Source organism: Xenopus laevis, chromosome 9_10S, assembly GCF_017654675.1.
Source record: "Xenopus laevis strain J_2021 chromosome 9_10S, Xenopus_laevis_v10.1, whole genome shotgun sequence".
In the NCBI taxonomy this organism is placed as follows: Eukaryota; Metazoa; Chordata; class Amphibia; order Anura; family Pipidae; genus Xenopus; species Xenopus laevis.
In genome coordinates, this window is record NC_054388.1 from 35,155,634 (window position 1) to 35,168,487 (window position 12,854).

At 41.3% G+C, this 12,854-nt stretch overlaps 1 long non-coding RNA gene across 2 annotated transcripts in view; it reads right to left on the bottom strand.

Moving 5' to 3' along the window:
• The window catches only part of LOC121399039, a 21,958-nt gene extending 10,857 nt beyond the window's left edge, over positions 1-11,101 (bottom strand). The window contains exons 1-7 of one of the 2 annotated variants that reach the window (XR_005964699.1): positions 10,839-11,101; positions 9,432-9,574; positions 8,169-8,318; positions 6,663-6,839; positions 6,415-6,571; positions 6,071-6,181; positions 3,497-3,736 (exon numbers count right to left, since the gene is read on the bottom strand). This is a non-coding gene — a long non-coding RNA (uncharacterized LOC121399039). Of the gene's footprint in view, positions 1-3,496; positions 3,737-6,070; positions 6,182-6,414; positions 6,572-6,662; positions 6,840-8,168; positions 8,319-9,431; positions 9,575-10,838 lie in introns of those variants that run through there. The other variant, XR_005964698.1, reaches the window with a different exon arrangement.
• Between the last annotated feature and the right edge of the window lie 1,753 nt (positions 11,102-12,854).

The following is a 12,854-nucleotide window of genomic DNA, read 5'->3' on the forward strand; positions in this document are numbered from 1 at the left end:
TATTCAGAAGGCTCGGGACCTGTGGTTTTCTAGATAACAGATCTTTCTGTAATTTGGATCATCATACATAAAGTCTACTAGAAAATGTTACTGGCTCTGCCAAAGTTGCCCCAATTGCGCCCCGCATTTGTTAAGATCGGCCCTACATCCCATCAAATACCAACAGCCCTAAATATAGACATGAGAGTGCACTGAGGGAAACTGGGGGCCAGTGACTCTGAGAATCAAAATGCAAAAATGCAGTGGCTGCAAGTCTAATCCCAGTCTCTAGCCATGTGATCACAGCTGCATATAAACTGGAAACCTGCAAACTTCCAAGGATACTATGTCTAGCTATGACTATTAAAGCCATTCCCTGGTTGCTATGAGGTGAGAGCCTTAGCAACATAAAGCCTATTAAAAGTAAAACATACGGAGCTGTCAAATAAAAAATCTAATTCCTAATAGAATACTTCTGACTAACTTGGTGATGATACTTGTCCAGCCATTGCCAAACTACAAGTCCCAGCATTCCCTGTGACAAGCAGTAGCTGAGTTGTAGTTTAGTTAACAGCTGGTGGGTCACCAGACAGAGGAGATCTAAGCAGGACAACCATCAGTGGAGATTGGGGAGTCTAGTCAGGGGCCCCATGAGTTTTGATGATGGCCCTGCTTCTAAAGCTGCTTAGGTTTGGGGTTGATTCTGTTTCATTAAGCACAAGTTTGACTGGTCACATGTCACATATGTACCTGAGCAAGTGATTGGCTGCCAGTGACTGGGGTGCCATGACTTAGCTCAGTATGACATCACTCCCAGGGAAGCTCTGATTGGATGAAAGTTGCCAGGGAAGTTAACTTGAAGGCTCAGGTATGGATGGCAGTTATTTCCGTTCAGGATTCAGAGGTAAGTGGACCTACTACAGAATCTGGGGGGGGAGATGACATATTACAAATGGGGAATTAGGGATGGTTTGCCCCACATGATTTATGGAAGCTTAGGGAAGTGAGGACAAACCACCCAAAACTACCCCTGGTACCCAAAACTCTCAAAATTGACCCCCATTGCCTGCTATTGTATGTATGCCTGCCTGTGTATGGCCAACATAAGAATCCCAATCACAACAATTCATTGCTATGTCAATCACCCACACCCAAAAAGGGTTTTTAGCTATTACTCTGTAAAGTCCCCCCTACATGTGCATTTGGTAACCAGGACCACCCACACTTGGGTGGCAGGGGTGTCCAGGGTCCTTGATTGCACCAACCTTTTGTATCTCTCCTAATCAGCTTCATTCTATTAAATCTGATACTGATTTGTGTGTTATTTATAGAGGGGCAAGCATATTCAGTAGTGCAGTACAATTGGGAAAAATAGTGAAAGGGAAAACCCAGTATATACAGATATATATGGCAGAGAGGGCTCAGCTCACAACTTCTCCTCTCTATTTTTCTCTCCCCATAAAGCGATTTGCGATATTTCGAGATTTATTAGAGTTTTTCATTGAATTGTCAGCGACTTGAAGAAGACCATTTTTTTAATTTTACATCAAAGGCAGAAGGATAACTACAACTTGCCCAACCCATTGAGGATCATCTGGAGGAAGGTAAGGATCCTGCATTTCCCTTCTGTAAAATGTTTTACAAAGTAGATGAGGCTGAAAAAAGACACACGTCCATCAAGCTCAACCTTTTTGTGTAACTGCTAGCAAAACCTCACTGACCCTAAAGCTAAACCTGTGCTTCTCTAGATACAGCTGAACTACAATTCCCAGCATCCCCTATGAGTTGTAACTCTAAGGCAATGTGTATTTCATGTTCCTTGTATATTTATTGCTACTTTTGAACTTTTATTAAGCCTCTCTTTAGTTATAAATGTCAACTGTGACTTGACGTCTAGGGTCCCACTCATCCTACCAACTGTCAAAAGCAACTGTTAAAAGCAACTGTCACTAGCATCAGCACTAGTGTGGATTATACAGTAGAACCCCCACTTTAAATGCTCTGATTTCAAGTTTTCCCTTATTTTACATTGTTATTTTGTGGTCCCACCTGTATTTTATGCCTAATACATTTTCCTGATTTTACATACTTTTTTTCTGGTCCCCTGAAAAATGTATAAAGGGGGTTCTACTGTATATTAGAAAGGGCTGCAATAGAAACAAAAGTAGCAAATGTCAGAAGAAACAAATGCCTAGCATTAGGAATTATTGTGTTATGGTGCAGGAGCACGAATCATAGCACAGCTGGTTATGGGAAGCAGGCACATTGGGTACATGCAGCGATCTCTACATTAATAGGACAAATGAATCTCAATGCATGATGGGATCTGTAGTCTTATCACAAGCCAGCCCAGATCCTGACATTATACAATACAATTCTAACTACCTTTTCTTGGCAGCATTATTTCCCCCTATAATATGTGTAAGGTATCACTCTTGGCTGTAGACATTGCCATGTTGCTCAATATAGTTTTAGATCCAGACATTATTCAATATTCCCAAACATTTGTGAGCCAGGGGCTTAGAGACCCCAGGGCAGGACTTAGCTTTCTACAATTCCATGGGTAAACCTGCAGCAAATAAGCACATACCTCAAATAACACTAACTGGCCATGTTACATAGTTACATAGTTAGTTACGTGTACATAGTTAAATCGGGTTGAAAAAAGACAAAGTCCATCAAGTTCAACCCCTCCAAATGAAAACCCAGCATCCATACACACACCCCTCCCTACTTTTAATTAACTTCTATATACCCATACTTATACTAACTATAGAGTTTAGTATCACAATAGCCTTTGATATTATGTCTGTCCAAAAAATCATCCAAGCCATTCTTAAAGGCATTAACTGAATCAGCATCACAACATCACCCGGCAGTGCATTCCACAACCTCACTGTCCTGACTGTGAAGAACCCCCTACGTTGCTTCAAATGAAAGTTCTTTTCTTCTAGTCTAAAGGGGTGGCCTCTGGTACGGTGATCCACTTTATGGGTAAAAAGGTCCCCTGCTATTTGTCTATAATGTCCTCTAATGTACTTGTAAAGTGTAATCATGTCCCCTCGCAAGTGCCTTTTTTCCAGAGAAAACAACCCCAACCTTGACAGTCTACCCTCATAATTTAAGTCTTCCGTCCCTCTAACCAATTTAGTTGCACTTAGTCTCTGCACTCTCTCCAGCTCATTTATATCCCTCTTAAGGGATATAAATGTATCTAATGTAGGTGGCATTATTACAATGTGTAATTATAAATGAGAATAAGGAAAAATTTAAAGAGGAAAAAGGAAGAGTTGAAATGTTTTGTTTGGCCACTCAAAGACTTTTGCAGCTGCTGTTTAGTTGCTATAGTTTAATTACCATAACAACCACACACCAGTTTGGAAATAAAATTAGTACATGAATAGATGGGCTGAAAAGAAATAATACTAGTACTGGTTTAAACCAATGGGGATAAGAAGTGTGAAAATGTCATAAAATGACTACTTTGCCCATATCAACTTCCCTTTCCCTACCTGCTCAGATGGGTAGCAGTGAGGTTACAGAGAGGTGCTTGTCTTGAGCTTGTAGTTTACCAGCAGCTACAAACAGTTGTATTCTTTATCTCCACTGAAGCAGCCACTTACACCAACCTTTTTTTTCTCATACAGGAGCCTCAAGATGGGTGCCGGACATTCTAACATCTTGCGTCGGCACCGGCATTCTGAGGTAAGGCAGATGGAAATATCAAGTTGTCGCTTCATGCCTGACGATTAGAGACCTTACCAACAGATAGAAAAGAAAATTCCTCAGATTATAAGAAATATTTCATAAACCCATTTGACAAACAGTTTTCTGATGTTCATGACAAATATCATGTTTCATAGTAAGTTAGGTTGAAAAAAGACACACATCCATCAAGTTCAACCTTTTGACTTTTTTTTGCCATTTGCCTCAGAGGGGGAAAAAATTCCTTCCTGACACCAAAATGGCGATTGGTCTAGTTCCTGGAACTATGGCTATCTTCCATAACCCTGTATTCATTCACTTGCTAAAAAGCCATCCAACTCCTTCTTAAAGAAGGAAAGTCTAAAATAAAATAAAGCTTTAATTAGTGGCCATAAAATGTAAATATTATTACCAGCAAGCATTTCTTCATTCCGTTTTTCATTCATTCTTGCGCTGTAATCGTTTTTCAAATAAGTGGCAAGCTGCACAGAAACAGATGTCTTTGCTCCAGTCCATAAATCCTTCTAATCAGGGCACACGCATGCGCAATCCGTCTAAGAGTAGCCCTGCGCAATCGCACTTTGATCTCCTGTCTTCCCGAGAAGAGATGACGTTTGGGTCACGTGATCTGCCCATTCGTCATCCCTAAACTCTCTCTCTCTCTATCTACCTGCATTTACTCCACCTTGATTGATGTTCCCCTTTGCCTGGTAACAAAGGGAAGCTTTGAAGCGAGCACAGGAACAGAGGACACGCAAATATACCCAGCGTTCGGGTCTGTAAAACATATTGTGGCACTTACAGGCTTATTCAATATGCACTATAGATGCGACACCAATGCTTATCACTGTGTAGCGACGTATGCGCGCTTGTTTGGTTACACCACAGGGTCACGGAAGAGGCGCATGCGCACTAGAGACAAAGCGCAGGGAGGCAATTCAAAAATGGCGGCGCCAAAGCTTACACTATAGAAAAATTTTGGAATGGAAGTGCACAAAACTGTAAAGTCATTGCAATTCTCAATGCGGCGTTTCAGGAGGGGGGATAATGACAAAGAGAAAGAGGGAGGTTATTTTTTTTAACTTTCCTTCTCCTTTAAAGCTATCTAATGTATCAGCCTGTACCACTGATTCAAGGAGAGAATTCAACTGTAAAAAAAAAAAACCTTCCAAACCATTAGGAGGAAACTCTTTTCTTCTAATTGGAATGGGTGACAAGCACTTAACCATTGTTTCTTAATTGTTTCCCATTCTCTATAGACTGTCGACATCAAACAGTCTCTTGATGCTTGTGAGCCCCAGGTAGGTGTCTCTCTTTCAGAAATGAAGGAGGAGTTGGTGGGAGTCATCCAGAAGGAGATGAAGATGGCAGCAGGGGCCGAAAATCTGTACCATGCCACCAAGGACAGAAAGACCAGAGCCCTGATGAAGGAGCTGAGGAAGAGCAGTGAGAAGAGGCTGAAAGCCCTTTACTCCTCTCTCCTCAAGCTCAATGAGGAGATAGTTCGGAGGGAAGCAGAGCATGTTCCAGGTGAGTCACAACAGGCTCTAGCCTCTTTTCTATTGGCATTATATGGGGTAACGTGTGTCATCCCATCCACTACCCCTTCATGGACATTAAACTAAGCCCCACAGAACTATAGATGAATTGTATGGCTTTTGCATGTACTTTTCAAACCACTGATTATTAATAGCATCTTACCAAATCAAGAAACATCCTTAAGCCTTAGGTTCAAGAAAGTTTTTATATTTGAAAATTCATTCACTATGTTTATTTACTGTCTCTTTAGATGCAGCAGTGGAGACTGCTAGTGACACTGGTGTAAACCTCCTAGCAGAAGAGGTCAGCGCAGAAGAGGTCAGCGCAGAAGAGGTTCAGGTCGTTTCAGAACCTGCCAGTGATTCTTTCCAAGTGAGTATTTTATACTGATGCCATTCATTTCTTGGCCAGAACATAAACATTGCTTTTATCATATCCATGTGATGCCACATTCATTCATTGCACAATTGTCCCTTGTTTGCAGCATCATCATGACGAATCCACTGAAGAACCAGTGCCAGAGGTAGACGAGGTACCTGAAGAGCCATCGGAGAGGTGAGGATATTGTGGAGTTTATTAGAGACCAGATTAAATCCCTACCCTATACTATCATCAAATAAAATCTTCACAATAACAGGATTATTCTTCTGATTAAAGTAAAGTATTAGATTGGCACAGAAGAGGACAGATGGTAATATGCACCTGCACTTTGGCTGGGAGATTACACAATACATAATTCAATAGCACAAAGCCACCTATGAATTATGGCTATGGGGTGCTGTGCTATTGAGGATTATGGAGAATGAATCGGCTAAGGGTAAATAGAAACGCAAAATAACAAACTTACTTTTCCTTATAGTGAGATATCTGTGGATGAAGAAAACATCAGCCCAACTCCACCTGATGCAGCAGAAGGATGTCCACTGGCAGTGACAAAGGACCCACAGTAAGATGCAACCTGCACATGATGATTATTATGACTATTAACATTTCATTTGAAATAAAAATGAGTTTCATGTTGGGTATTTCTTTTTCAGAGCTTTGCAGTTGACCAACTACAGACTGCAAGACTTCAACCAACGTGGTTTCCTAGGCGAGGGCGGATTTGCCAAGGTAATATTAAACTTAATCCATAATTAGGATGACTATTGGCACATGCAAGAACAGTGGCTAAACAGTTAGTTCTGTTACCTTGCAATGCTGGGGCAAGTATGGATCGATTCTTGCAGCTCTCTGAAAGGGGTATGGATGTTCTGCATGTATCTTCCTGCATTTCCTGAGATTCTCTCTTATTCCAGGTTCTCCTTGTTGAACACGCGGCAACCAAAAGATCCTATGCCCTGAAAATCTTGAAAAAGGAGAGCATCACCTCCTCAAGGGGCATTGAAAGGTCAGTTTATGGAAATGATCATTTTAGCATGGTTGGCTTTGTTACTTACCCATGTCCCTTGTTCTGACAATGAATGCTTTTAATATTCAGGATCTTGCTAGAGAAACGGGTTGCTTTCGCCGTTGCTGACCACCCTTTCGTTGTGGATATCCACGCCACGTTCCAGTCAGAATACCATCTATTCTTTCTGATGGAGTACGTTGCTGGCGGCTGCTTAAAGAGCTACCTGCAGAGGGAAGGTGCATTTGAACAACCAAGAGCTATGTAAGTACAAATTAACCTTTACCTAGAGTCATGCGGGTGCCATTCATACAGTAAGTAAGTAGTATACAGGGTCTGGCTCCTTGTTTATCTGACAAAGGCAAGAGGATGTAAGAAAACATCATTATTTGGAAATACATAACATATTTATTTAAGCGGAGCTGCATGCAGAACATACCATGATAGTAAGTGGGTCTCTTGACTTACAGCGAGCCAGTAATATTTAGACAGAGATACACTACACTAACAAATATATGACTATGTATTCAATAACCTAATTATGGGATTCTCTTTGCAGGTTCTATGCTGCTTGCACGCTGATGGCCATTTCATATTTACATGAAAATGACATCATACACCGGTAAGTATATTTATTATTTTCATGTACATGAAACATTTTGCAATATAAAATGTAAGGGAGCATTACTGCTAAACATATCAGACAAAAGAATGGAAGCCAATATTAATATCCCCTGTAGAGCATGACCACAAGAGCAAGAGAACTTCAGCCTTGTGCTTTTAAAAGGCCATGGATCTACTTAGTGACTTATAATATCCTTATATTTTACATAATTAATTGTATTATTCACGTTACATCACTAATTATTTCCCCTTTTGTCACAGTGTCCCAGATATGTTGTACTTTGATAACTTTTGCTGTTGTTTTACCACAGAGATCTCAAGCCGGAAAACCTACTTTTAGACAGCAGTGGATACGTTAAACTGGCTGATTTTGGGCTGAGCAAAGACGGTAAGGATTCTCATAAACTAACAAATCAAAAGGTTCAGTTTCACATAATGTTATTGAGGTTCATGAAGTGACTGACATTTGTAGTTTCATATTATGAGAAAGTGAGAGTGAACTTTTCCTACTAAGTTATGCTTTAGCAGAGCAGATTAAAGGAGGAAAGAAAAGGTGAAATCACTGGAGGGTGCCAACTGTTAGGCATATCCCCCATTGATTAGTATCACTTAATGTTCAGTTTGTTTGCTGAGCATGCAGGTCAGGATGAAAAGAAAGCTGAACAGTTACTGTATGTGTCTAATGTGGCCCAGCAACTAGTGGCCAACTGGCTAAAAGGTTAGAGAGAGACGCAACATAGTGATTTGTGTTCTGGCTGTTACCTTAGACATCGGTTTACTCCAGCTATTATGGATTACATTTTTTTGGCTGACTATATTGAAAACTTTTTTTTCACAGACAATATTTTACCCAGTTTCATTATCAAACTAAACATTATTAAACTGAGTCGATACAGATAAATAAGCCCCAAATGATCATCCGTTTACTTACAATAACTGTTTTTTTTCAGGAATTGGCTATGAAGGGCGAACAAGTAGCCTGAAAGGATCTTTTGGCTACATGGCACCAGAAGTCCTCGCCAGGGAGCCATACTCAAGATCTGTCGACTGGTGGTCTCTGGGCATTGTAATATACGAAATGCTAGTTGGGGAGGTAAGTAGAAACCTTAATAACTGGACTGAATAGGCAACTGTTTATTAACTTAATAACATCAAGAATCAGCTATATTAGTTACATATGGCCACAGAGCAATAAGTTGTTTGTGTGGCAGCATTTTTGCATTGATTGCATTTGTAGGGAATATAAATGGTATGCTAAGATATGCCCACTACAATCTATCCTTACAAACCCCTTTAATGTATGTAGCAACAGGTTTTGAAGCCTTCTTAGCCACTTACAACTGATTAGTTCTATAAACTATTATAACAGAGAACTTTCTTATGTTCCACATTGTAGAAACCAATGCTGAGACCATCTACTGGTTTAGTCGTCCCGAAGTTCCTGGCAGCGGATGCCGTCAACTTAATATCAGGGGTAAGTTACTCAGTAAGTTAAGGGCGCAAGCTGTGGTCTAACCAGTAATTCATGAACAGGTAGCACTATCCTTGCATCCCTTAAATCATTTCCTTTCAATTTGTGCAGTCTAACTGTGTATTAGCCTTTATAGCCATTAACTGTCACACAGCGCTGCAAACAGAGATTATCTGCTAATGTTTCTAAGGTCATTCTCTTTCTTTGTAGCTCTTACAGCGGGACCCACTGAAGCGGCTGGGCTCAAGTGAAGAAGATGCATGTGATGTTATGCATCATTATTTCTTTCGAGTAAGTTCATCTTTCAGTCAACTTTTGGTAGCTACAGAAATGAACTAAGGGTAAGGCCACACGTGGAGATTCGGCACTGAGGCAACTTTGGGCGACTATTGAAAACGCAATCGCCGCGTGTGCATTAGCGCAGGCGACTTTTCATTGTAGCCTATAGGGAAACCCGCTGAGGCAGTTCGGGGAGATAGTTGCTCAAAAGACGAGGGAATTAGTAGCCAGGAGAAAAAATCTCGCGGAATCTCCTCATGTGGACTAGCCCTAAAGGTACAGATGAACTCCCAATGTTTATATGCTAATCAAACATATTTTAAATAAAATAAAAGTTTAAGTATGCTAAGTAACAATTAATAATAAATGTTTTTATATTGTCTATTAACCAGAGCATTGACTGGATGGCTTTGCTAGAGAGAAGAATGCAGCCCCCGTTCATACCTGAGGATGTTAGACTTTCCGAGGATAAAGATCAACATCTAGTTCTAACTCCTCCCTCCGAGGGTTCCTTGGCCATGGAAAAGGAGATTGCGGAAGCCTTTAGGGACTTCGATTATACCGCAATTTAGAGCTCCAGGATCAACCTGCAATGCCAAAATCACCAGCGTGAGATCTTGATTTATATTTCCCTTCCTTCCTCTGCAGTAGGACCGGCGGTGCCCCCCACTTGCACCACAGCTCAACCAGCAGTGCCCTTCCTCCTTCCACCTCCACCAGTGGTGCCCCTCCTCCTTCCACCACAGCTCCACCAGAGTTGAACCTCCTTTTACCATCATAGCTCCCCCAGCGGTGCTCCCCTACTTCAAACTAAAATATGGTATCATAAACAGGAGCGCACTTAAGCCACTCGGTAGACACAGCATTCCTTTTCACTCCATCCCTCAGTGTGCAGACGCCGGGGTCTGTGGGCTGCCTGGGGTTTAATGGAATGGAATAGAATGCAGCATTCACCAAGCAGCTTAATGATGCTCATGTGTATGCTACCATATTGCTTTCTATATCTTATCCTTCCTCCATAATACCACCAGCGGTGACCATCCCCTTTCAATAATAGTTAGACCAGAGTTGCCTTCCCTTTCCATATAAAATATGGTATCATGAACTGGAACACCATTAAGCCACTCGGTAGACACTACATTACTTTTCACTCCATCCCTCAGTGTGCAGACGCCGGGGTCTATGAGCGCCTGAGGTGAAATGGAATGGAATAGAATGCAGTATTCACCAAGCAGCTTAATGATGCTCATGTGTATGCTGCCATATTGCTTTGTATTTTTTTTCCTTCCACCCTAATACCACCACCGGTGACCTCCCCCCTTAAATCAGTTACACCAGCTTTGCCTACCCTTTCCATATAAAATATGGTTTCATAGACAGAAGTCCCCTTAAGCCACTCGGTAGACCCTGCATTCTTTTTCACTCCATCACTCAGACTGTAGAAGCCGGGTCTGCAGGCTGTGTGGTTTCCAAAGGAATGGAACAGAATGCAGAGTTCACCTAGCAGCCTAAAAGGTGCTCATGTGTATGTTGCCATATTCCTTTCTGTTTCCCTTACCCTATTTTCCTTAATTATATATGACGCGTTGATCCTGGGAGCAAATCCGATTGCCATTAAGGAGTCAGGAAGGAATTTTTTCCTCTCGTTTCTCAGAGGTTTTTTGCCTTCCTCAGGATCAAAAAGCGTAGTTTTTTCATTTTTATCAATAATTAATAAATTATTACATATTTAATTAACTTCCATGTCGCTGTGTGTATTTTTATTCCTGGTATTGGTCTGTCTATTTTACTAGAGAGGTGGAGGGAGTAAAAAAATGGCTTGCAATAAAGAAACACTGAAAGGTTCAGTACCTGTGAGTGACACCAGTTCTACTGCAGGTATGGCTGCTCCACCAAGCATCATCACACTGGGCCGGAGAGTTTGTTTATAATAAGTATTCTTTGCATTCTCCCACCATTCATCATCATGGTATGAAGGCTGAATGCTCAGTGCACCTGCTGGTACATCCACGCATCAAAAAGCTGGAGAAGAGAAGAAAAATAATTAATAAAATAAACTCAGGGTTTAGTAACACTTGAATGTATCACAGTAAGATTAAAACGTTATAAAAGCACAAGACAAAATTATGAATGTATTTAAGGCCCTAAGGATATCTAAATTGTGAAATGTTGCAGCCGTATTCAGAAAAGAATGGATCCCACTCTCCCTTTCATAGCTGGTCAGGTACCATCCCCATAGGGAATATAATGCACATGAGCAAACTCTTCAGACTTGAGCCCAAATCAGTGAAGGTTAACATGCACAACAAAATCTTCATAGTCAGATGTGAAGATGCCTGTGTGCCTGTGGGTATAAAGCCTAAATCTATCCCTGTAGGGTTACTATGTAGTTGTTTCTCCTATTAACACAAAATATTGGTAGGTGAGCAGTAATGCTCAGAATACATTTGCATTACGGAGGTATAGGGGAATCCTTCGGATTTGTGGCACACAGGTAATAAATGTATATGTGTCAAATCCATTCCCCTTTTAAAATACATGGGGGTTCATATTGTGGGGTTCACATCGACCAGGCAGAGAAACATTTCCTGATTTGTTCTTAGGATTTGTGTAATGCTTCAATGTCTGATAGGGGATGCTCAGGTTTTTGGCAGGCGTCTACTCTACCACCAGCCCCTTCTCCCATAACCTACCTTAATTGGCCGGCTCACCATGTCACATGCAGGGTTTAAAAGTTGTGGTTGGAAAGAATGGGTAGAGTTCAAAACAAATAGCTGTCATAGGAGACTTTGAAAACACGAAAGGTGTGCAGTATGTGTTTTACGTTCTTGTTCTTCTACTTGTTGGTATTGAGTCTGTGTTTGCACCTTGGCTGGCCTGTGCCAGAGGAGAGTGTAGTAGGCACTGGGTTTAAGGAAAGAGGCAAGCCCGTATCCTCAGCTCTCTTTACCCAAAGAAGGTCCTGAGCCAATTTTCCTTCACTTCAGTAGGCATACAGTACCTTGAATGAGCTCTAGCAGAGCTTGAGTGATACACTGTTTCTGTACCTTTAAGAGGTGGTTCCTGAGGTACACAGGGTATAGATAGCTACATTGACCAATCACCTGTAATAGCATGGAGAAGCGGGCTAGACCAGGTGAGCATAACCTGAACTATAAAGCGTGTAATCCAAATGGAAGAGTGCGCTGGGATGCGCGCCCCTGTGAAGTGACCTGGTAGCTGAAGCAGAAGTTCCCAGCTGGCCCCAAGTGAGGCAGCCCCAGGATGAAAGTGAAGAAGCACTACTTCAATGAGTGGCCTATGAAAATGTGCTTTTTGCAGCTGGCCCTGTATAAAGTGGTTATAGACTGCATTATTACATTGATCTACAACTATATAACATACACGTTTTGAAGCCTGGGCTAGTTAGTGAACATAAAAAGGACCCAGTGGTCTCTAATTTCCCTTTAATGTTTGGGAGGATGTTCATACAATATAATGTAGATTTTGGAAGCAGTCACAACAGCAGGATAACTGCAATTAAGCTTTTACTGTGCATCCACAGGACATGTTTCGGGCTTACAGGCCCTTTTTCAAGCTTAATTACAGCCATCCTGCTGTTGTCAGTGCTTCCCAAATCTACATTATAGTTACTAGTTCTGTGCCCCTATAGCTACATCTCTGATTAAGACCATTAAAAGAAACACAGAGGTGTTTGAGACACTGATCTTTCTGCACACAAGGAAGTAATACAGCGTGAAGGAGAAAACACATGAAAATATGGGTGGATACTAAGTTTGGGGTAAGAAATTGAGGCTTTTAAAACACCCTTCCTAAACTGCCCCAAAATCCTGTTTTTATCTACAATAGTTTTGATACATACAATCT